This window comes from Falco naumanni (genome assembly GCF_017639655.2).
Source record: "Falco naumanni isolate bFalNau1 chromosome 6 unlocalized genomic scaffold, bFalNau1.pat SUPER_6_unloc_1, whole genome shotgun sequence".
Taxonomy (NCBI): Eukaryota; Metazoa; Chordata; class Aves; order Falconiformes; family Falconidae; genus Falco; species Falco naumanni.
The window spans coordinates 11,650-35,529 of NW_024427323.1; positions in this window are offsets into that span (position 1 = coordinate 11,650).

Consider the following 23,880-nt stretch of genomic DNA (forward strand, 5'->3'; position numbering starts at 1 on the left):
AAGGCTATGGTTTTCTCACCTTACCCCCAGCACAGCATGTTCCTTTACCTGAGCGTGTGGGGGATGTAATGGTACATCCATGAAGGCCAATCAAAGACGAACACAGATTCATTTTTAACAAGTGCTTCATTTAGTTTTTAGGTGCCTCATGCAAATTATTTGGCTCAGCATCTTACAGCTCGCTCCTTTCCAGTTTAATGTACCCTAACTGAATTTAAGTAAGGCATCATCGTGATAACATCATCACAGCATCGCTTGAGTTCCAATTTGGCAAGGCTGAAGAAAGCAGCTCAACACAAAGTCCCATCCTAGGAGAAATTAGACTCCAAGTTAAATGTGTTTCAAAGGAAAATCATTCTCAGCCTTGGACCCTGCAGGATCTTAATTTACACTGTAATCCCAGAGTTCAAATTTCTCAGAAATATGGTGAATGTTTGAAACCTAAATGTAAGCTAAGAAGCAAAAGATGAACCCAAGTGCTCAGACTCTTAAGAACTTTGTAACTTCAGCATTTGCTTGTTCTAGCTTTGTGGTATGGGTTTTTTTTTTTCTTTTTTTCAAATGAATACTTGAAGTAATGGAGCCTGTTTTATAAGTATCAGAGTATCAAAAAAGGGTAAAGTGTTAAAGCACTATAAGATAATTTTCATCGCCTAGAAGAATAAGTAAATTTTAAGACCAAAGGATTTTGCTGCAATTAAAACACTTAAAGCTTTGGTGCTTGTTAGCTTTGCTGTAGTCACAAAAACATGGACTTCTCTACAAGTGTGAAAGATTATTTTTTTTCCTCCCACCATAACATTTTTGAAAACCTCTGTGAGGAAGAACTATTAGGCACAACAAGCATACTCTGAGCATTAAACAAAAAGCACTAAATAAACATTCAGAAAATAATTTAATGGCAAAACTTCATTATGGATTTGCAGGCCCCTTTATGAGTTTAAGTACTGTGTTTATTCATTTTGGCAAATTAGTATGTGCTGGACAGAAGCTACAGCTGTGCAGTTTGCTGTTTCAGGTGCATGCATTTCTCAGGGAGAAGGCAACCCAATATATCCTGGTCTGGCATTGTGAATGGGTGGGTATTTGTAGACATAAAACAAAAGGCATAAAGCTAATATCTTCCAACTGCTACCTGTTCCTAATAAGCACCAGGCATTTTGTGCTCTTACAGAACCTGCTACAAGGATTTTAAAAGATTGACAAGTATTATTGCATAAAGCTGCTTATACTCACTCTGGGTTAGAGTGGTGGTATCAGAGTTGCATCCTGCACTAGTCTCCAGTAAACAATAGAGCATTACCTATTATCACATTACTGCATCAGTTTGTATTCTGGAAGTCTCCAGTTACTTAACGGTAGACTCCCTTAAATTATTTATTGTTATTACATATATTTTCTATGATTGTAGTGCCTAGGAGCTTTAAACATGTAATGGGACCCAAAACCAGTATAAATATGCAATGGAGAGAAAACCCCTGCCCCAAAATGCTTGCAAGGTGAGACAACATGTTATATATTTTATATATATATGAATATATATACAAGAAACAATACAATACTGGCCAGCTTAGCAGGCAGGGGTTGAGCGCATCAGTATCCTACATTCTGTATTTGTAGACATCATGGAAAATAATATATCTAGTGGTAGGTGGCAGCAGATATATCTTCAGTGAATGAAAGCTGATAGGCAAATAGAGGGTCCTCAGCAGTGGAAGCCAGTAGTTTAGGTTTGATGCAATGGTGGGAGGGTAAGAGGAGTAGCCAGAACAACCATTGCAAAGGTGAAGCACCACGGGCAGACAGGTCAGAAAAATTATCTGGGTAGAGATCAGTAGGGCAAGGTTGCATTGGTCAGGGTAGGATGCTGCAATATTTAAGATAAGAGTTTGCATAACAGCTCTCTGGCTGTGTGAAGAAAGCTCCGATTTCAGGGGTCTTACACAAAAAGAAATGAGAGAGATTAGGACGTGATCTGGACGTGAAGTTAGAATGAGGCTGCCTCTCCCTTATTAGGCTGGAAGCATTAACTTTTTTATTTTATGAGTTAGTTTTTTTTGTTTAGCAGCCTCAAGCTGAAAAAGCATGACTCCACAGTCTTAACATCTGCCAGCTGGATTGACAAGAGTCAGTTTTATGGCAAACTTGAGAATACTTTTAGACAAAAGTTTCAAATGAGACGTCAGAATCAAGGAACTCCGTAAGGGTATCACTTACAGTATTATTTTTTTTGTTGTTGTTTTAAGTTCTGGCACTCAAGATTTCAGTGAGAGTCGAAAAACATTACTAAATTGTGCAGCAAATAAGAAAGGAATTAGGTGAACTGGGTGATTACTACTTGATAAAACTCTTGAATTTTTAAGTGACTTCTGTCATTCCTTTTCTGTCGGATTAGAGATTTCTGAATGCCTGAGACTAGCATTGTACCACATTGAGCTTATTTTTTTATGTAGCCCTGTTAGTTGCATTTCTGATGATAACATACCTTGTGGTGGTGCCACAGTTCTTGGTTTTACACAGTTCAGCATACCAGTATCAGTATTTCTAACCAAGCTTTTCACCATTGCTTTGCACTACTTGTAGAAAAAAAATCCCAAGGGAATGTTTGGCATCCTCATGGCTGTGCTAGATGGCTATAGATTGTAGTAGGAACATTTTCTGTCTTTATACTTATTGAGTGCAGGCTCTTTACATTGGTAAATATAGCATTTTTGCTACTTTACATCTGAAGAAATGGGTTTACTGGAAGTCTGGGCACCTTAATGTCTAAGGAAAAATCAAGGTGTAAATGACTTGATCTCACACTGAACTGACAAAAAAACCCAGAAATAAAGCCAAAGTTTTTCCAGAGCTAGCCTTATGCAAAACTCATGTCTTTGTGTGTATGCTTGTATCTGGTTAAGAATATCTGATTCAATTTCCAGAATTAAAAAACCGGGAATGGTTACTACTAATACCTGCAGAAGCTATTTCCTTGTCTTCCATGTGGAGCATTGCCTCCACTTGGAGAAAAGCAGTGGGTTTTAACTTCAGGCAGACAACGTACTGACAATGAAACACGGTGGCACTTCCATGTGATTTACCAGGTCAAGTCTAAACTTCACAGCACAGCAAACTTCAGCCTGATGATTCACAGGGAAACTGAACTGCCTTGTCTCTGCCAGGTTTACTCAACTAACTCCAGTTAAGAGTTCACCTTTGCTGGACAGTGTAGACGTGGCTTGGGCTCTGTAAACTAACTTCTTGAGCTCTGGTAGCTGCTTGTGGTTATTTGGTGCCTTCAGAGGTTACAGGTTTACGTCACTAAACATTAACCACTTTCATACATTTCACATCTCTTGCTCTAACCTTCTTCTAAACAAATTTAATATAACCTTAATCCAGTACCATTTCCATCTTGGATACTGCATTTCCATCTGACTCTGGCTTCAGCATGCGCTCCCTAACCTCTCATGACACAGGCTGAAATTGCAACTCCTGGGTGTAACTTTTAAATCACAGTGTTGAGCAGCTTCACCATTCTGCTTCTGGTGTTTGATGCCCTAGGGTGCTGGTAACTGTACGGGTCCTTCTGCTGTACTGTCTTAACTGTGCGTTCTGCCAAAAGCTGTGCAAACACAACCTTCCGCTCTACAGCAACCCTACCTTGTGTCTTGAAAAGATCCTATAGATACCACTTTGCTAGGCTTGGTTAGCAGGTGAAGGAGGCAACAGAGGTACAAGAATTTTACTACTTTCAACAGCACTGAATAAGAACAATGTAGGTTTCCTCTCCTTTTTTTTTTTTTTTTTTTTTTTTTTCCTTGGGCTTGCTTCAGTTTTCATCGGCTGTGCTCGTATCTAATTATTTGTGCTCTTAAAATTCAAAGTCAAATAGGAAAATTGACTATGTAAAAGCTAAAGCCTGTGGAAGAGAGATTAGTTGCTCATACAGTTCCCATGTGTACACAATGGTGACTTATCATTTGAACTAAGTTAGCATTTCACCATAACACTAACAGAATGCCTGTGTGCTAAGCCTCATTGAGCACATGAGCGGTAAAGCGGTTGTGTTTGTCCAGCACTGCTCAGCAGTAGAAATGCCAGGTTTTACAACCATTAAAATGAGACTTTAATCAGTTTCTTATTCATAAGGCAGAAATAAACTTGCTCCCCTCGGCCTGCTTCAGGTGCCTAACAGAGTGAGCTACTTAAGAGGTGACACACAGGTATGTAATGGGTTAAACTCTGTTGCTTGAGGACTAGAAGTGAATGTCAGTGCCCTACTGATGTTGGGAGTGGTGCAAATTCTGCTTGGGCAAGATATAATGTCTGTCACCAAGGAGAAACTGGACCGGTAATTCTCACTACGCTTTTTCTGGAAGATGCTTCAGCACAGCCCATCCGAATGATCTGACTAGGCTACCAGTGCTTGCCGGTAAATGGGAGTCCAGTATTTCTCTGTACTCCCAAGCCACTTATACGGGACTTTGCAAGAGGATGAAGTCCAGCAATCTGTGCTGATCTGTCTGGGAAGGGTTTCCTATGAAGACTGTGTTGCTTTGTTGGGGTGAGTATGTGGGTTTGTAACCCAAATTGTTGGTTAGATCCAGGAGCTCAAATACAAATACAAGCATTACTAGGCCCTTACATGAAGAAGGAGCGGCGCTAAGTGTAGGTGAGCAAGAGAGGAGGAACTGTAGGAGCAAAATGACCAAATGTGGAGCTTGTGCCTTATCCTCGGGGGTCAATAACAGTTACACTTTTCTCCACGAGAGTAAAAGCTGTAAAAGCCTATTGGTTTTTTTTCTTTTGAACATGTAGGCAGCAAAAGAAAGTTGTATGCATAAATGCAGATGTCATTTTTATCCCTTTGTGTTGAGCGTTGTTGAACAGTAACCAGTTGGTAAAACGGGGAGGGTGGGCTCCCTAGCTGCAGTTGCGCTACCGGTTACCAGCAGAAGTCCCTGTTGGATCCTGACTCCTACCTGGAAAAGTGCCACCTTCTTTTGGGCCAAAACACTGCCAGTTGCTATGGTTTGGTAACAATCTGACAGTATCAAACCCAGGGCTCTCCTGTGTTTGCTAGTATATAGAGTAAAATAATACTGATATCAATAATGCACACTTCAAAGCTCATCTGAAGTGAGAAGTTCCTTTTTGATTATGGAATGATTAGGTAATTATTCTCCTAGTGGTAATCTGTTGCAGTCTTTCAATTTTATGCTAAAGTCCATTACTAGTTGATTTCTTTTTTTTTTAACAATCACTCTAGGGAAACTCTTTTCTGACAAGTTTCTGTCACTGCAAATGGGTAAGAGGAACCCTTGATAATATTCCATACCCAGTCAGGAAGGGGAGGCATCTCTTCTGTAAGTGCTACTGCACCTGAAATATTTAATGTGTTAGAAATGGCAGAGGTGGAAGAAGCTGAATATAGCTTGCATAGTTTCTTCAGGTTCAGAAACCTCATGGTTTATACTATTGCCCTACCCCGTGTAACACATAGCTTTCAGGAAACCTCTCTTGTGCAGAGTTACAGAACGTTAGGTTTTTATTTGAAAGATGAACTTACAGATGCAGTTTCATTAACCAAATACACTATATCTGCAGAAAAATGTTTAATGTCTGGGTTGGCTTTGCATTAGGGCAAAGGTAATCATCCAATGTAAACATCCATTCTCTCTTTAACAAGGAAGATCCTGCTATCTACAAAATAAAATCAAGAGTTCCTCCCAAGAGGCTTTCAGAAAATGTGTTGTTATTATGAAAAATTAGTCTTCCTCTGTGGTCTAGCCATGCAGTGGGAGGGAGCAAAATGCAAACCGTGTAGAAAGTCGACATGAGGATCTGAAATGCAAAGGAAACCAGTTGTTGATTATATTATCTTTATGTTTCAGATTGTTGATTTGAATTTCCTGAATCTTAATTTAAGGAGTCTCTTCATATTATTTTGCCTGTAAATTATTTATATGTTTCCCCATCTTTTACGGTATTTCATTTCTGGGCTTCCTGCGAGACCTCATCAGCTTCTAGCAACATGCTGAGGCACTGCTGTAATCCATCAAAAAGGAGGGGAGATGGGGCTAACAAAGTGATGCTCGGGGATTTGTACTAGCATGAATTCCCAAAGATGAATAACTAATGGTGTGTTTTCTCAGCTCTAAAAAGCTGTGGAAAATCCCTGGTAATTTTGTTAGAATAATTCATTAACCAGCATTTTTACCCTTCATTGTCAAATCTTATATATCTCTCTTGTTTTCATCAATGTTAGTGAAGAACTCTAGCATTTCTACACCTTCCTGCTTGAAGAAGGGTATTTCCCAAAGCATCTTTGCTGGTATTTTGTTCTATTTGATTTAAAATATCTCCAATAAGAGAGATGCTTCTGTACCCTTCAGAGATGAGGATACAGTCCAAGACATCTCACTGTCAGGTATTTTTTTCCCTATGAAATTAGCCAAAATAATCCTCTCTTCTTTGCATCCCATTACTATCTTATTTACTAGGGCTGTATAGATCTTAATTTTTCTCCCTGCAGTGTATTTCTCCTTTCAGCCACTTAGAGACTGTTATTTGGTACCTGTAATTTTGCCTTTAGCCAAACTACAGCCCAGATCAGTGCACGGCATCCTTCTCAGCGAGCACAGGCTGGGCAAACCCTTGTGGGAGCTGCAGTGTGCCCAAACGCTGCGTGGAGCCCACGGTCCCCCGTGCTGTGCCTTGGCAGTGGTGAGGACAAGCACAGTTTCTCCATTCCCCTGGCCACACACCATCGTAAACTTCCATTTCATGAGCTCTCCATGTTTCTCTCAGGTTTGTTGTGGTGTTACTGTTTTCCAGTTTCCCCCATCACACCAAGAAAAGTGTCAGCACTTCGGTGTTTTGGGCCCATTCACAGGCATTACATCTGCTTTTGTTCTCCTTCGGTTTCTGCAGAAGATCTTAATTTTTAAACTGAGATAACTAAGGCAGAAGAACACTTGGTCTTTTATGACCAGGAGGATATAAAACTGGGGTCCTCAAACTTTTTAACCAGGGGGCCGGCGTGCGGATGAAGTGGCAGGCAGTCATCTGTGGCTGCTTGGTTTCCCCCCCCAAACCCCAGTGGGGGGCTGGGGGGGGGGGGGGGTTCCTGTAAATACCGGGGGCTGGATTGAGGACCCTGGGGGGCGGTATCTGGCCTGTGGGCCATACTTCGAGGACCCCTGATATAAAATGTCATCGGTGGAGCTGGAAAGCCTTATGCCATTCCTGGGACAGTTGGGATTTATTCCTCCTGTGCAAGACGCATATCTAGAGCCACATACATGTGAGCAACCTTACGGGAGTGCTAGGGAGTGGCTACCCCTATTAAATGGAAATTGTTCCTCTCATGGACTTCTTTCAGGCCCACAGTTGCATTCTTCACTGCTGTGGGAGATCCCAAATTTTCTGTGGCTGACTTGCAAGGAGATTTATAGACTAGGGTAGGCTGACTTTGAGAAAGTGTAAAAAACAAAACAGCAACTCTGGGAATAAAAAGAACATTTTTTTTTTCATCACGGGCAACTTCCTTGCTCTGACTTTTTGACCTCATCCAGAGGTCAATTAAATGCCTCAGAGGAACTTGAATGATTGCAAATCAACTTTGTCATCGTCCATTAGGTGGATGGAGAATATCTCATAAAAATGAAAAAAAGGTTTCCAAAGAGACCTTTTTGGTAAGTGACTTGTCCATGAATTGAAGATCAGACCTTTTCACAGGGCAATTTACTGGTTTGCTCAAGTGTTCTCACACAGACTTGGTGCCCCTAGATGTACTGCTCCTGGCACAGGGATGTCAAGTCAACCAGCAACGCACTTAGCTGGAGTCTTCCTCCTTCCTTGGTTTTTCATCCTCTAGTCCAGTACATTGCCTGTTAAAGTACCTTGCTCACTCCAGACTGGAGAGAGAAGTCATTATTGGGGAATAATACCTTTTGACTGTGGTTAAAAGGAAAAAGCAACAGAAAATGAGCACTAAATGAAGATGATCCTGTTGACTGCAAGAACTCTTTGAAGACTTCTAAAGAATCAGAAACTTCAGTTTGTTCTCAGCATATGCTCCCAGGGGAAGGTCATCTGATTCATATCCGTCAAATGTTGAAGGGATGAGTCACAGTCAAACAAATCACACTTTTCTAACTTGTCTTTACACATACGGGAAGGAATAATCTCTCTTCATTTAAAAGGACTTTTTCTTTTTTTTAGTAGACAACACTCAATAACTTAGCCCCATGTTATCTGTTTTCCTTGAATTATGAATATTTATTCCTCTCCATATCCATAAATAATACATAATCTACAGTTGCCTCATTTTTCTCTTATGACCTTTATACACATCCTGTACTTTAAATCAAACTCTCTCATAGTTACAAAAAGCTCTAATTTCCAGTTGAAACTTAATTCAACACCCACGAAAAAAAAATCTTGTCTTCAAATAATAGCTAATATCGCATCTTATATTCTTTACTGCCAGTCAGCCACCTTTGGACATGAGCAGAAATACACTACTCCAGAAGACATCAGTTTGTGCTGCAGTGGTTAAGATGTGGTAAAATGCATATGGTCCCATGCCTTGTGGTACCAATCCCGTGGCTGCAGTGTTGGTGTGGAGCAGTGCCTGCTGCGTGCAGCACTCCCATGAAGCTGATGGGATGCTGGGCAGATGCAACACCTGCTTTTTTGCTCCACAAAAATCTCAGAAGGAGTTGTGATTGCTTTTGTGCTGCTCCATGGGGCTTTATCTTTGCATGCCACCTGCCCTGGGCTGCATAGCCCCTTGGGTGAGGTTTTACTTTGGCATTTATGTTGTCTTTGCATTATGAGTCCTAGTGGTTGAATATGTTTTGAGAATGGCATTTGCCATGGCTGTGCCTTTTGTGGCAGCATTGCATCCTCCAGAAAACAAAGGTGCCCGTTCCTGCTCCGTGCTCCTTCCAAAATGCTTGGGCAGAAAAGGTGGAAGGGCTTTCTGTTGGATCAGGGAGCTGTGTCAAAGGAAACCCAACAAAATGGCTTTTCTTTAGCTAAATCCACACTGGCTGGGGCCACCTGCATGCCTGCACCTGGCAGTGGGGAGGGGGGAGGCTGGCCCTGGGGGGGAGGTGAGGGTGGAGGGCCAGGGGTGGCTGTTAGGCAGGGATGGTTCAAGCCAGATGAAAAGCTATTAAAGAAAAGCTTTCAGAAAGGTGTGCTACGAACTGTGACCTGAATATACAATAGAATGTCTGCAAGGCATGTTCAGGAAATTAAATTAACATCTCTATTTGCAGGGAACTGAAACACATTTTCTTTTTTTTTTTAATCTCTCCTGATGTATACTAAAACGTCTAAAGAGTAAATTTAAATGAGGCAACTATTATAACAACAATTATCTCATGCTATTTTAAAAAATGTGTTGCTTTAGGTTTATCGTCAAGCGCACCAAACAGTGCTCATGGAACGTGTACAGGTGTTGTCTCACTGCTGCACAGTAAGAATCTGAACTGCTGTCCAAAACCTGAACTTCTCAGACTTAGGTAAGTGTTCTCATTTTATGGCAAAAGAACTTTGATACACTAAGAATGCATCCAGGACAATTAATCATAGGGCTTATCTGGGTCCAGAGCTTCTGGATCGCAATACTTCCTTTTTGTTGGGAAAAAAAGTATTTCTTTTTCATAATGATGTCGTAGAATTAGTGTGGGGGGAAAAAAGTTTAAACAATTCATGCAAATTTTAAGGCAATCCTGTTTATTAATTCCATTAAGACAAGCACCATATTTAAAATACTAACTTAAATATTACGTATTTGTGTATTAAACAAACATGTATCTCTAATCTTTTCATTTGGGCATCTATATGAAATATTTCTAAATTGCCTTTAAAAGATCTTTGAAACTCATCCTATGGGAAACAGTAACATTTCATATTTTATTCTAAACTTTTGTATTTCTAGAAGGTTGGACCTTCCTGTGAAAGGATGCTAATCTCTTTCCAGTTCCTCTGATTTCAAATAGCCATTTGCCAAGACAAAAAGTAGTTGAAAAGAGATCTATTAACACTGAAACGTGACTTACAGTAATATAAAATATAAAGGGAAAAAAGGGACCCCTTCAAAGCTGCATTTGACCATGAGTCTAATTTATCAGATAACGTAAAAAGTTGTTGGCCTTTTAATGCAAACAAGCAGGCTCTGTCTTTCCAAGGTAATTACAGAGCAGTTTTCCTGGCTGCTTTCATTGAGATCCTTTGGTGACTTCATATGCAATGATGCCATTGAGACATATAACTGATTTTGAAATATATTTTTTTTCTCTAGAAAAAATAAACAAACTCATCTTTGTATATCTTAGCTCATTCTGTCTTATCTTTTATGTTTCTCCACTCTCCAAACAGCTGTACTTTTGCATTTTCTCTATCATAAAAATGCCTGTACTTGGTCTCAGACTTCGATTTGTCTCTTGTCCCATTTTTACAACTTCAGCCTCAGTCTTAAAATGTGTATTATTTCCTATTTATGAACACTTAGCTAGGCACAGCTTCATTCAACTCTGCTGCTGTCCCAGCTTTATCTTTTCACAGGACTCGGATCCAAAAGGGGCATTACACTCTTGCATTTTTAGTACTCCAAATATGTATAAAAAACCCAGTACCAAGAGCCAGGATTTTAAAACCTACCTGGAAGGAAGGGAGTGTGTAAAACCAAGAACAGGCTGTGCACCCAAATGGGGAACTGAGCTACTTTGAGAATTGAACCCCAACTGTAGGTGCTGTGCTCTGGACAATGTAACCCTGTTTGTTATATGATATAAAATATCATAGTATCACAAAACTTTATTCTTCAGTTGTGATATAACATATGAATGGAAATGGCTCTGAAGCAGTTCTATTTACATTGTAGAAATACTTAAATGACATTTCACCCAAAAAGCTAATAAAACCCATCCCGGTGTCACTGTAAAGTGTACCAGTGTGCAATGAGAGCATAGAGAACCTTGGAGGTGTCACACCTGTGTTTCAAATTTCTGGAATGGTGTCTATTCAGAGAAAAGGATCTTGTCCCAAGTTTACTATCTGACAAGTAATCAAGTGATGACAAGACCTCAAGAAATAATGACAAGATGCTCAAGTGATCTTCATGCAGTGACTCAATATCTCATTATGTGAGAGGTCTCCAAGATAAATTCTGAAGCACAGAGAAAATAATGTTAAAGATAACATTTATTCCTTTTTCTTTTTTTTTTTTTTCATTTAGAGTTACATGTTGAAACAAGATAAAGTGACGTAATAAGCAGAGCAAATAGGATGTCACGTTGCTTTAAAAAAAATGGATGACTTGCCTTATTGTCTCAGTAGTGCTGTACCTGTAACAAACACTTCTGGGGCCCTACTGGAGAGCTGCTTCAGTGCCAAAGTGATTCCTGGTGATGGGGTGATGGCTACTGCCTATCAGTCATCGCTGCCAAAAGGGACGACAGTGACTGGGGGCTTGAGAAGAAACACGGTGGTGGAAAATTGCCAACATTGGATCTGTTTTGAGAATCTGAGCTTTGAGAAAATAACATGTGAAGTTCAGCGCTGTGCGTGCATGCCTGGGCACAGGGAGGCCAGGGTCTGCTGCAGGGTCCCAGCAGCCCTCCTCGAGTTCATAGGAGACAACCCTAGACAGACAAAAGCCATGTGTGGAAAGCAAGCCGTGAACTTCTCTCTCTGAAGTGCCTGAGTTAGGACACTACACAGGTTTTTGCTTTGTGCTGTACCCCTTGTTTCCCAGGTACTTTTTATTATTTAAGAGAAAACTTCAGCAGAAGGGCTGGAAGGTGGATGCCTCTTTCAGGAGGAGGCTGTAGGCCTGGTGCATGATGTCTAGAGGATGGAATTCACAGGTTGAAATCTCCTACGCACATCCCACCCCATCCAATGATTGCTCTGGGCATTGGGATTTGTCGGAAAGGATGGCAGGTCCCCCACCTGCCTCCTCCTCAGTTGGTGCTGCCCAGCTCCGGACAGAAGAGGGTCTGGGGAAAGGCAGAAGCGGAGCTGCGGGTCGTGAATAAGTTGAAAGGACAAAAGCTTAATTAGCAAGGATAAAAAGAGACTTGTGAGAATTGTCATCTTAGGGTTAGCAACTGCAACGATCCTGAGGTAGGACTAAAATGTCCAAGGCAAGATCTTTTCTTTATTTTAATTATTACCCTTTGACATTATTACTGAATTTGTTGTGTGGGGGTTTGGCAGAGGGCAATGAATTATCCTAGGCAACTATTCCTCCGTGGGTGCCAAAGCTTACTGAAGAGGATAGATTACCAGTTCTTCTAATGTATATACGTACGTAAAATACTTCAAAATAGCAAATACCTAGCAATGGCTTATTATTAATGTTAAAATATTAGTTTCTTTCATCCTCTGGTCTTCAGATAAGGTTTCTGCTTGAATTTATTGAAAACTTTTCATGTGACTTACTAGAAGCAGTGTATTGAATTCATCTGTTTAAGAATTCTTATATAGTGGTTGAATAAATTTTGTAGTGGAATGAGGTGTGAAGATGATTTATTGCCCACGAGTGCCATTCGATTAGGAGGTGATGCTTCAAGAGAGAAGTTGAATGCAGAGATGTCAATCAATATGTAGGGGTTAATTTAGGAGAGAGCTCTGAAACTGGATGGAAAAAAGCAGTTTCAGGTGGGGAGTTTAAGTAGCTAAAAATTTAAACGCTGTAGACTGAAAAATTTCCTAAATTTCAAACAGAGCTTAAACTCATATTCATGCTATGATTCCACTAAAACTTGAATAGATAATAAGGGAGTAAAATATCTTTCAGGAGATCAGTGCTCTTTCATGGACTTGTGGACATTAAAAGATTCTGTAGCTTTCAAAGATATCCCTTAAAATATGTTGCGGAAGAAAATGAGTCATCCTCCTGTCTCAGGGGAATGGTTGCTTAGACTGATAAGACGGGAGGGTTAAGAGAAAGAATAAGGTTTGCAGAGGAAGAAGTTTGTAGTAACCCTGGAAAATAGTAAACAAAACCTGATCCCTTTTCCCCATCATCCTTTACTTCTCCTCTCTCACCTACCTCCTTTTAGCACATGTGAAAGCTGTAGAAATGCGATTTCAATATGCAAAATTCATAATGATTAGACAAATGTAATTATTTTGGAACCTGATTTTGGTGTTAGAGCTTAGATATGCAAAGACCATCTCGCTATTGTAGGTATGGCACTTTGAAGTAAATAACTTGAGCCGATCTCGCAAGATGCCGGGTGCTACTGAGGGGGTCCCAAGCAAACTCTCGTCCTCGTTTCCCCTCTGCAGCCGCACAAAATGATGTGTCCCCACAGTGCCATGCACATCGTGTTTGTGCATCAGTAGGGGAGTCTATAAGCCACCGTAACATAAACGACAAGAGCAGACTAATTAATTATCTTCTAGCTTTCACACTGACAATGAGTTGTAGTTACTTCTTTGTTGCTATTGTACTTTTTGTAATAGTGTCTTAGAGAATTTCCCCCAGGAAAAAAAAAATAGTGTTTTGCTTCTGCTCTCTGTACATCTGTTGTCAAATTCAAGGATGCCTGCCAATGCAGCTCAGCCTTTTGAGGTCAGAAATTCATTTTCAAACAATGCTTTCTAATTCCTCGCTAATCTGTTGTATGTTATTCAAACCTCCAATGTATGTAATTTCGCAAGGATCAACGTAGCCAAGTACACAGAAGCCTTGAGCTGGTATGTCAAACAAAATGTTCTCTATTGGAAGAGAACATGATTTCATAGTGATTGAATAATTAGTGTTTTGAGTGTTCGCGTCTGAGGTTTTGCAGTCTATTCCAAAGCCTAATTTTACAAATGTGTCCTAACGCTTCCTGATGATGACTATAGAACAGATGTTTTGTGTAAATTAACAGCAAACGTGAAAGCCTAGCCCTGGTATAAGTCAGCTGCACAAGCTTCCTGAGTTTCTTTGGTTTAGGAATTTCTTGCTTCTCCTTCAGGATACAGTGTGACTTTCATTCCCATTGATTCCAATAACAAATTAGGTTTTAAACTTGCAGTGAGGTCTTGCTATGCAGAGCCTCTTGACATTTTCTTCTTTGCTAAACCTGGGCCGAGGTCACACAGACTTTATGTTGGCTGCCAATTTCTTGTAACATCAGTGAAACCCAGCAGCCTTTCAAGAAAATCTGAAAAAAGCTCATGACAGAGTTGGCTGGGGAGCCAGTAACCTTCCTCTTTCAGAGTAGCTGGTGAGTCAAAACAAGATTGGAGAGGTGCTAGTGTTATTCATTACCTGGTCTTGTGGCTTAAATTCACAACGGCCTACTCGTCACCCAGACATTTTGTTTCAGGAGGCTTAGCTGCTCTGGGTACAGGGCTAGCACGACTAAATCCCTCACGTGCTAGAACGGCCAAAAGTCTCACAATCAAAGAAATTATAAAACTGAGTAAGAGCAGGCTGGTGTCCCAAACTCTGCTTCCTTTGCTCTGTAAAGTGTTACTGTGCTGGAGGCTGTAAGACTCGTTTTCTGTGCAAATCTTTCTCGGGCCAAGCACCCAACCCTCCCTTTCGAGAAAAGCGAACGGAGACTGGGTGTCTCTCAGTGAAAGGCGGCTGTGGGGGGAGCAGACAGGGACAGGAGTCCCTCGGTGAGTTTTAATATCAGTATTTTATTCTCTCTGCATTTTAGCCACTAACCTGCAAAAGCATCGTTCCCTCACCAAGCTAAGCCGGTATGGGTAGCGCCCAGGTCAGTCTCATTTCAGACAGTGGGGCTTCTCAAATGATGCAGGGAAGGAGGATTTGACATTGAAATGATGATCATTATAGATGGATTATGCACCTTGGGCTAGTCTGAAAATTCATAAAAAAGGTTTCGAAGCTCCTATTATACACCAAGCATTTCTTTACTACTTAAAAATAATGAATACTTAGTTAATGCATATACTGATAAATGGGATAGTGTCAGAAGTAAGGTTTTCTCCATCAGTAAAAAGACACATTTCTAGGGAAACAAGTGAAATGGCTTGTGCAGTGAAAAGGTTGCTCCTAGACCACCAGAAAGAAGCTTTCCAGACCTTTCTTCAGCTGTATGACAGTTTAATAAATACTTGTTAAATACTGCAATTCACACAACTGAGTTTTAAGGCTTTGAAACTTACACGTTACATTGAAGTTGGTAATGTAGGGTATTTTATTTCTGCAGGAGAAAAAACTATGCATCAAACTCAGTAGGTATGACATCCTAGCCCGGACCCTTCTTGCTGGTGCTCTGCGCTGAAGCTGTGATCAACCAACCTTGCTGCGGCTGTGCCCAGACACATCGCCCCGAGGGCTGCGGCGAGGTGAGGATCCCTGCTGCTCTCCAGAGGCCTCCTCGGAGTGATAGCACGTGGGGCATAACCCCCTTTCTCTTGCTGTTATGATGCCCTCTCCTTTGATCACTTGTGTTACAGTAGCACCTAGAGGAACCAGGCATAGAGGGGCCCCGTTAGCCAACCTGGCGCTTCCTATGGCAAAGCTATAATGCAGTGCAATCTCTTGGGCATGAGAACCATTTTTTAATTAAGCAGTTAGAATACTGCATTATTTGAGGATCATTCAGCTTCTTCTAATCCTTATTTGATTTAGCTTTATTTCGCTAATGTACATTTCGCTGCTTGTTGTTGTCTTTCTCTTTGAAACTGCTTGGAAATCCATTTAGTCTGGGTAATTGCTCCTTCACAAGGCACTTCTCAGCAATGTTCAGCACAATGATCTCATGTCAAAAGGTGATGTTAAAATAAAGCGACTGTCATGATTAAGTCCCTTTTTTAAAAGAAAAGGGAAGAAAAAAAGAAAGGAGGAGGATTAAAATCTACTATTTGTTCCTGTTTCTGGTTATCCTCCGTTACAGGTAATGAAATAACGTAAATAAAAGTTATAGGTATCATACTAAAGGGAAATCAGACACTCATCAAGAATATCAGAAATGACAAACATAATCTTATTTAGTTGCACATATTGCTGCAGTCGGAACTCAGTTGTCTTGATTACAAGAAAGAACAGGAAGCATCAATATTGCTACTGAAGTCTGAAAGTCATTTCATCTCCAAATTAACAACATTGCTGATGTACCTGCGTATCTTGCGTGTGCACTTCCTTTATCAAAATAGTTCTTCTGCAGGGAACAGAAGGAATTTGAAGGTACTGCCTCGGACTTCTTTGTATCTGAATGCCTATTATATTTTAAAAATATAAATAAAAAAATACTCTTATTAGACTGATGGTTTCACTGCTGCTCATTTGGGTCAAAAAAAGCGGAGCCTTGCTTTGCAGACTTCCACGCCTGTGGCCAGTAAGAGCAGCAGCACGTGCTGCAGGATGAGTTCCACTCAAGGTGCACAAACAGGCAGCTCCGAACTCTTGGATTCGGGGTCCAGAATACTATCCCGCATCACGTTTTCATCAGCACGTTAACCTCTAATTTTAGAGGGGAGCCGCTGGTCTTCAATAAAGGTGAGTGGAAGAGCGGGCACGATCTGGTTTAGATTGTTTTCCACTGGCATTCATTTCACCCTGTGTTTCTGCACCAATATATAGGTTCATGTTGGGGGGGGGGGGGGTGTTGGGGAAATAAAGCCATTAATAATATGGTTTGTTTTGCGAGGTTTTGTTAACTAGTAACTTAAGCTATGTTTTAACAAAACAGAATAATTATTTCTTTAAGCTCGTCCACGGATCCAGGTTTTGGTGGTTGGGGTAGAAAGGTCTCCCTCTGAAATAAAGTATTATTTTAAAGGAATCTGGGTCGATTGAGACTAGCAGACTAATTTATTGTCATTTGCTGAATGTTCCTAGTTTGAAGATGTTTGTGATTTCTTGACAGTAAATGTGACAATGCAGTATATCATAGGAAACCTCCAGGACTGACAGCGATGATGACTGATGGAGATGGCTGCCCCTCATCGAAGGTGGCAGCTTGCTGGCTTCAACTCCTATCAGTTGCATCTGTGACATGGTACATATTTGTTGCTTTTAAAAATCTGTGAGCTGCCACTGTGGGTCAATAAAGCTGCGCAGTATTTCAGATTGGCCACAAAGAGCTGACAGGTTGAATTTATAGGCAGAGCTCAGAAGGGGAATGATGGCACGTCCCACAACCAGCTGCCTGGAAAGCTCCTTTTCTTGTTGCTGTGCTCAAGTCATAACTCTGCCTCTGCTCTGCTACATGAAGGGTAGATAAAACCAACGTTAATTGTCCCCGAAAAAACTAATATTAAACAGTACTGGCACAAACTTTTGGCCTGTGCTTGTGACAGCGTTACATGGGGTAGGGAGGATTGGTTTTTTCCATTTCGCTGGTTTTGTTTGGTTTTGTTTGCTTGCGTTGTTTTTTTGCTACGGTATTACTCATGACTCATTCTGGGAGGTGAAGCACCCAACTACCCCTAAAATACAGAGATTTGGTAATATAGCCATCATCTGATGCTAACGACCCTGACAGGAACCTGTTTCTTATCTGTTCCTAGGTAGGAAAAACAATGGTAAAGATGTTGCCATTGGGACCTCGGCTGCATTTCTTAAGTCATTATCAGCTTAGTTTCGGGACATTTTACAACAGGGAGCAAGGCAGATATTAATGCCTGTGGTCAGTGATCTGCTTGTAACAGACAAAGTGCTACATGATACTTTCATGGGAAGATTGATGCTGCCGTCTCTGAGATGTTGCTGACTCATCCATGGCATCTAATGGATGCACTTCCCTGAATTAATTCCTGCTTCCAGTTCCATAAATATGGCTAAACTAAAAGATACCTCTTAGGAAACATCCTGTCTTCATCTTAATGTCACTTACTCCAATGGTTAATTACTCTTACTGTTAAACATTTGCATTTTATTTCTAGCTGAAAAGTGTCTAGCATCAGATTCCAGTTACAGCTTATTATCCTTGTGGGTTTTTTTTTTCCAAAAGCTGTTTTTATTTTAGAGGGTTTGAAATTAAACAAGCTTTCATTTTTTCAGTAAGATTTTTGTGATCACGTCACCAGACTTTTCACCAGAATATTTTTTTTTTCCCCATTCAGCATACTTCCTTTTACAGTAAGGAAGCATTTTGAAGTTGTTAAAGCATTTTGAAATTCGTGTGTGTTTAAAAAAATTTCACTTTGATGTTACAAGGTATAAGGGAGACAAGGATTGCAGGGCATGGTCATATGTCTTAGACCAACTGATACAGGTTGAGGGGGGGAAAAAAAACCCCAAAATTAGACACATAATCTTAGATACTGAGAGGTTTTTGTAACCACCTGTTCATCAGGCAGTTTAATCAGAGCTGTTACTGCTTCTTACAGGCCTTCCTTTTTTGCAATATTTCACAAAACCAGGGCAGAAGATGTTAGATAAAGAACGTTTCTAGGAAAAAGAAATTTTTTGGAGAAAAATAATCTGCACAAAAGTTATGAACAGTGTTGTTCAGCTCAAAAATAAATAAATCACAAAGGGGATGTATTTTCTGTCACCCTGAAAGTGTTGAGCTAGAGCAACTTCTGTTATAGTCATCTCTCTTGTCTTCCGTCACCTCAAGGTTTATTAAAGGAAATAAATACCACTACATGTATACAGCAATAAAGTATTATGTCATGGCATATAAAAATTCAGTGACGGGGCAAAAAAAATCAGTAGTCAATCATTATAGTGTTCTCTAACCATTTAGAAAAGTATTTTACCCCCTCCCCATCACGTCTGTCGATGTTGGAGGAGGCAGGAAATTGCGTTGGGTGATCAAACAATGTAATCACTCTAAAAAAAAACCAAACTGATTTTGTTTAAAGTAAGACAAAGAAGTGTTGGCTCTTGCTTATTCACAGAAGTTACTACATATTTGACATTTGAGCTACTGTAACTGGGAAGAGAGGACTCCATCCTGAGGGGAAGGATGTTATTTCTACAGCTAATTGCCTGGTTGATACCTTAATTCATAAATCCATGCACCCGTTCCCATTTGCCATGGCTAAAAATCCCAGTCATTTATAGCTGGCAGTGAAGACAAGAATACTTATTTTTTTCTTGCTTTCTTTGAAGTCCATTTTTCAAAATGACTGAGATGTGAAATTCCTTTTCAGTAGATTTAAAAATAAACCCGCCACAGCTAAGCACCATTAAAAATATAAAATATCAAACCTTCCCCAAGAAATTTGTCACACAGTGACTGAGAATATCTTCAATTAAATCTTTTTATTAAATGAAGAAGTAATTTGCACTCAGATTTCACCAGATGAGGTTAATGTAGTTATACCAGGGATGTTCCAACAACTGACAGCTCCCTGTAGCCTTGTGATCACCTGCAAATTAGAAGAGGAAGAGCTCCGGGTTCCCACCTCTCCCATGTAGGATGCATACAGCAAGCTAAATAGGGACACTTCCAGAGGAGGCCACAATTTATTTTTTTTTTTTTCTTTTCCTTGAAATTTCATTCATGGTTAATAGCTGGCCTCATTTCCATTTTTTCAAATGCGCCTCCTCTGCTCAGTTTGACCTTATTGATTGTTAACATTTCATGGTAAGACTTAAAAGGGGATTTAAATGAAAAAAAAAATAATATCCAAATGGCAGGCACTGAACTAAAAATTACAAAACAATAGATGATTACATTACCTGTGCACTGTAAGATTTAACTTGGATCACGTATTTCCTCTAGATAAAGGACCCTTTGATTTCTTTTTATTAGAAGATCCTTTCAGGATTTTTCCCTCCACATCCTGATGCAGTAACTTTGTTTCGAGCTTATACAAAGACTTTTTGACCTCTACATATAAGAAGCCAAATGAAACTTCAAAAAATTATTGGCTTATGATTATTGAAAAAGCTTCTCTCTGGTGGAAAAAAAGTTTAATATTAACCATTCACAGTTTAGTTACCTAAAATGAGCAAAATGTTGTACCCTTCAGTGGTTAGAGCAAATCTACTGTCTCAAAGAGGAAACTATATGGAAAATGTCTGGTCCGTTCAAGAAATTTCCTTTAAAATTCTGTACACTGCACTGTGCGAAATATTCTAGGACATATATGCACTAATAATGCTCATACAGACCAGATAACTGTGTGTTAAAATAGGCAGGTAATGTACAACTGGCCAAATACTCTCTTCAGGCAACCTGCGGGCAATGGTGCATAAGCATCTTTAATATTACATATTGCATTTGTGAAACTGGGAGAGAAACAGAAAATGTAAGAAAATGTTTTGAAGTCTTCAGATATGGATCTTGGGATAACTAAATATTATTTTGATATTTACATCTTGTACTAGAAGTCATTTATTTCTAATCCAGGGGTTACTGGATATATAATTGCTGCATAAAGGAAAAATCTAGGCTGAAAAGAGGTCTTTGAGGTACTGATTTTCTTCTTGATTTCCCTGATGCACCACAGCAGGAATTTTCTTAGTGATATTTTATTCATTTTCCTCCTTCTAATTATCTTTGATTTTTCTTTTCCCATCCTTCCTTCCATGCTATACCACAGAAAGTGCCTCTGTGGTGAGCAGAGGGGAATTCCTTCAACATATTTCAGGGAGCATGAGATTCAACCTGGGATTTTGCTGCAAAGGCTAGAGATGAAAAGTGCTAACTAACAAAATCTGCTCGAGGGGAAAGCGTTTTCTCACTTTCATAATGAAATATTCATCGCGTAACACTTTTTTCCCCCTATGAAAATCACAGGTGAATCCCAGACCGAACTTTTGTGATCTCTAGGAACAGGACCTTGGCAATATCCCATCCATCAGGCTTGTTCATCTCAGCGCTGGGTGCAAAATGAACTCAACCAGCTGTGTGGCTACAAACTCCTACGTGTATGCTCTCTGTATTTCGTGACTCAGAGTGACATGCTAAGATCCTTCTGCCACGGGCCTAATTATCTAGGAACATCCCCTGGGAGAGCTCCAACCCTCAGCTCTTTAGCCCGTGCGTGTCTTGGTACCGCTGAGAGCCAGGGCTGAGCTCTGAGCATTGCTGGGCGGTGCGGGGAGCTGCGTGCTGAACGCTGCTCTGGCTGTATTTTTGTAATCACCCAGTGAAGCCTCAATTAAAAGAAAATCTTCCTGCAAAGGTAAATGACTAGAAGGTCAAAGTGGCTTTTTGTTCATTTTTCGCTCGTTTGTTTTGGCTTTGCTTTGTAAAGGCAACTGGTGGATGAAACAACTTCTGTTTTGAACCGATGCCAGCGCAAAAGAAAACACTCAAAAATGAACCTCACCTTTTTCTGCTATTATGCCACAACAAAAAGCTTAAAGAACGTTTTCAGTTATGATTTTTGTGGGTTTTTAGTAAAGCCTGAATTTTTCTGTGGTATGCATTGATCATTTTATTAACTTCATTTCATCAACACATGGGGTGTATGAACATCCCACGCAGCGTGTCTTCTAGGTGCTGCAGCTGAGCCGAGCAGAAGGGAAGCCTACGATACTGTAAGACCTGCCTTAATCTAATTTTCTCCAATTGAGAGATACTGAAATAAAGCTACAAGGTTGGAAAACAGACATATTTGCAAAAATAGACAAGTATTTTGAATGTTAAAAAATGATTTATTAGTCTCATGTAGTGTCAGACTATGGGGTTTATTGGACTTCTGTACAGTAGATAACGTGTGCCACTTATTTCATGCAATTAACAAATGGTCAGAATTTCAAAGCTATCCCAAAGGGGCAACATGAATATATTCATTAGCAACCAGCAAATACATAATAAATATATTCATCATCAAAAATATTTTTTTTCCATTTATAAACAACATTTTGTATATATTTGTTTATATGCGTGGAATAAAGGTGAACACACAAAATGTTTTCAGTTTCCTAGGCGATAGAAGACAGTTCTGTATTTCTGAGGGGGAAATTATTCTACGTGGATAATCTCAGGCTTTGAACAAGAAATGGGAATATGTAAAACTAAATGCTTAGTCTGATCCATGGTTCATTGAATTCCACTTACGCAATGAAAATGAAATGCTCCACTGCTGCGGGCATTCTGGGCGAGCGGGAGTCAGATTCAAATACTCATGGAGTTCAAGATCTGATCCGTTTATTGTACAAACCAGGTACACTTTTATAAGGCACTCTATAAGCGTGTGATAATATGATTGGCTATTCTACAAGCGTATAATAATATGATTGGTTAACAAATGTTTATTGGCAAGATCTCTGTTTCTACTTCTTCAGGCACGTAGGCTCTTTTCTGTTGTTTCCCAGCTCCTCTTATCGCGTCCTGCTGGCCTTGGTTTTGTGCAAGCACCTGCAAACTGTTCCTCCCTCTTCATTCCACTGCTCTGATCGTGCCCTCGTCTTATTTCTTCAGTATTTTTCCACTTGCTTCAAAGTTCAGTATAATCATTCAACACAGCAAAAGCCCCAACACCTCCCCCTTTCTTTTTAAATACAGCATTAATACTGCGTTCCATACAGCTTTGGAAACATTGTAAAAGACAAGGCACTAAAAGTAACAAAAGAATAACAAACAACAATATACTATGCAAAGCAGAAGCAAAAGCAATATTCATTAGGCCTATTCCTAAAAATAATGCCATCGTTCACATTTACAATGATGTTGTATTATATGAGATTCAAAACTTTTTCTGATAATGCGAACCCAGAAGATGAGTTCGTTTCGATGTTCTGCTAAAAGTATCTGTTCGAAGGCTTCATAAGATTGTAAGGCCTTGTTTATACCTGAAAAAGTAGGGGCATGTGTCCCAGTAAGAAGGGAAAAACCGCCGGAACCAAAACGTAGGAAAACCTTCCGCCTATATGCTCCAACCCTTTTACAATATCCACAATATAGAGTAACTGTTGAATTACAAGAAGTAACACATATAGGACAAGAATTTTCTGTTTCTATCGGTCCTTGCCCAAAAAGATCCTGCAACGCACGCACAATACGGTCACAGTGTAACAAAGACAATTCACCGGAGGGTAATTGACATTGTATCTCCCGAGGTAACTGCTGCAAGATGGGCAGAATAATGTATGTTAACTTATCTACAAGCCGCTTTTCTTCATTTGGTCGTGGCGGTCGGAATAACCTTTCTCGATGCTGTGCCCACTGAGCCCACTGATCCCTCCTGTTCATTTAGGAGTCAATCCTGTCGTAGTCACCCTGCTGTTTCTTTTCAGTGGGTCGGTTTTCAATCCACGGGCGAACCCATTTTGCTGGAATCCACTTGGTCACTGCCCCTGTGGAGATACATGCATAACCCCGACCCCACGTTAATAAATTATGAGGTCCTGACCAACAATTTGAGACAGGGTCAAATACCTGGACAGCTATGTCACAATTCGAAAAATCGTTGGGATTGTTAGAAAAGTGATAGAAAATCGGCTGTTCAGTACATTCCGTTCTGGGATTCAACCAGTTCAGTACATAGCATGCTTTTGCCACTATTACATGAGGACTCCTCTCCCCCTCTTTTCGAAAAACAGACAGGTAATGTTTCAATGATTGATGGGCATGTTCAATAATTGCCTGACCACCAGAATTATTCGGAATTCCTGTAACGTGCTTCACCTGCCATTGCAGCAAAAAGGTCTTTATTTTGGCACTAAGATATGCAGGGGCATTATCTGTTTTTACCATATCTGGGTGGCCCAGCACAGCCATGGCTGACATCCAATGCTGGACATGGACATATTTAAGTATGACAGTCCTAGCGTCTTGACGAGACAGACCAAACTGTTTTTGGAGAGACCGGGCACATTGGTGAAAAAAGGCATGTGACTCTGTTGCTTGTTTTAGAGGAGAATTTTGTAATACTGGGGATGCCACCTGAGTGTCTATATAAGCATTACCTTCTGATAAGACACCAGGTAAATCCAGATGACTTCTGATATGCGTAATCCACCAAAGGAATTGTCTAAAATTTATTTCATTC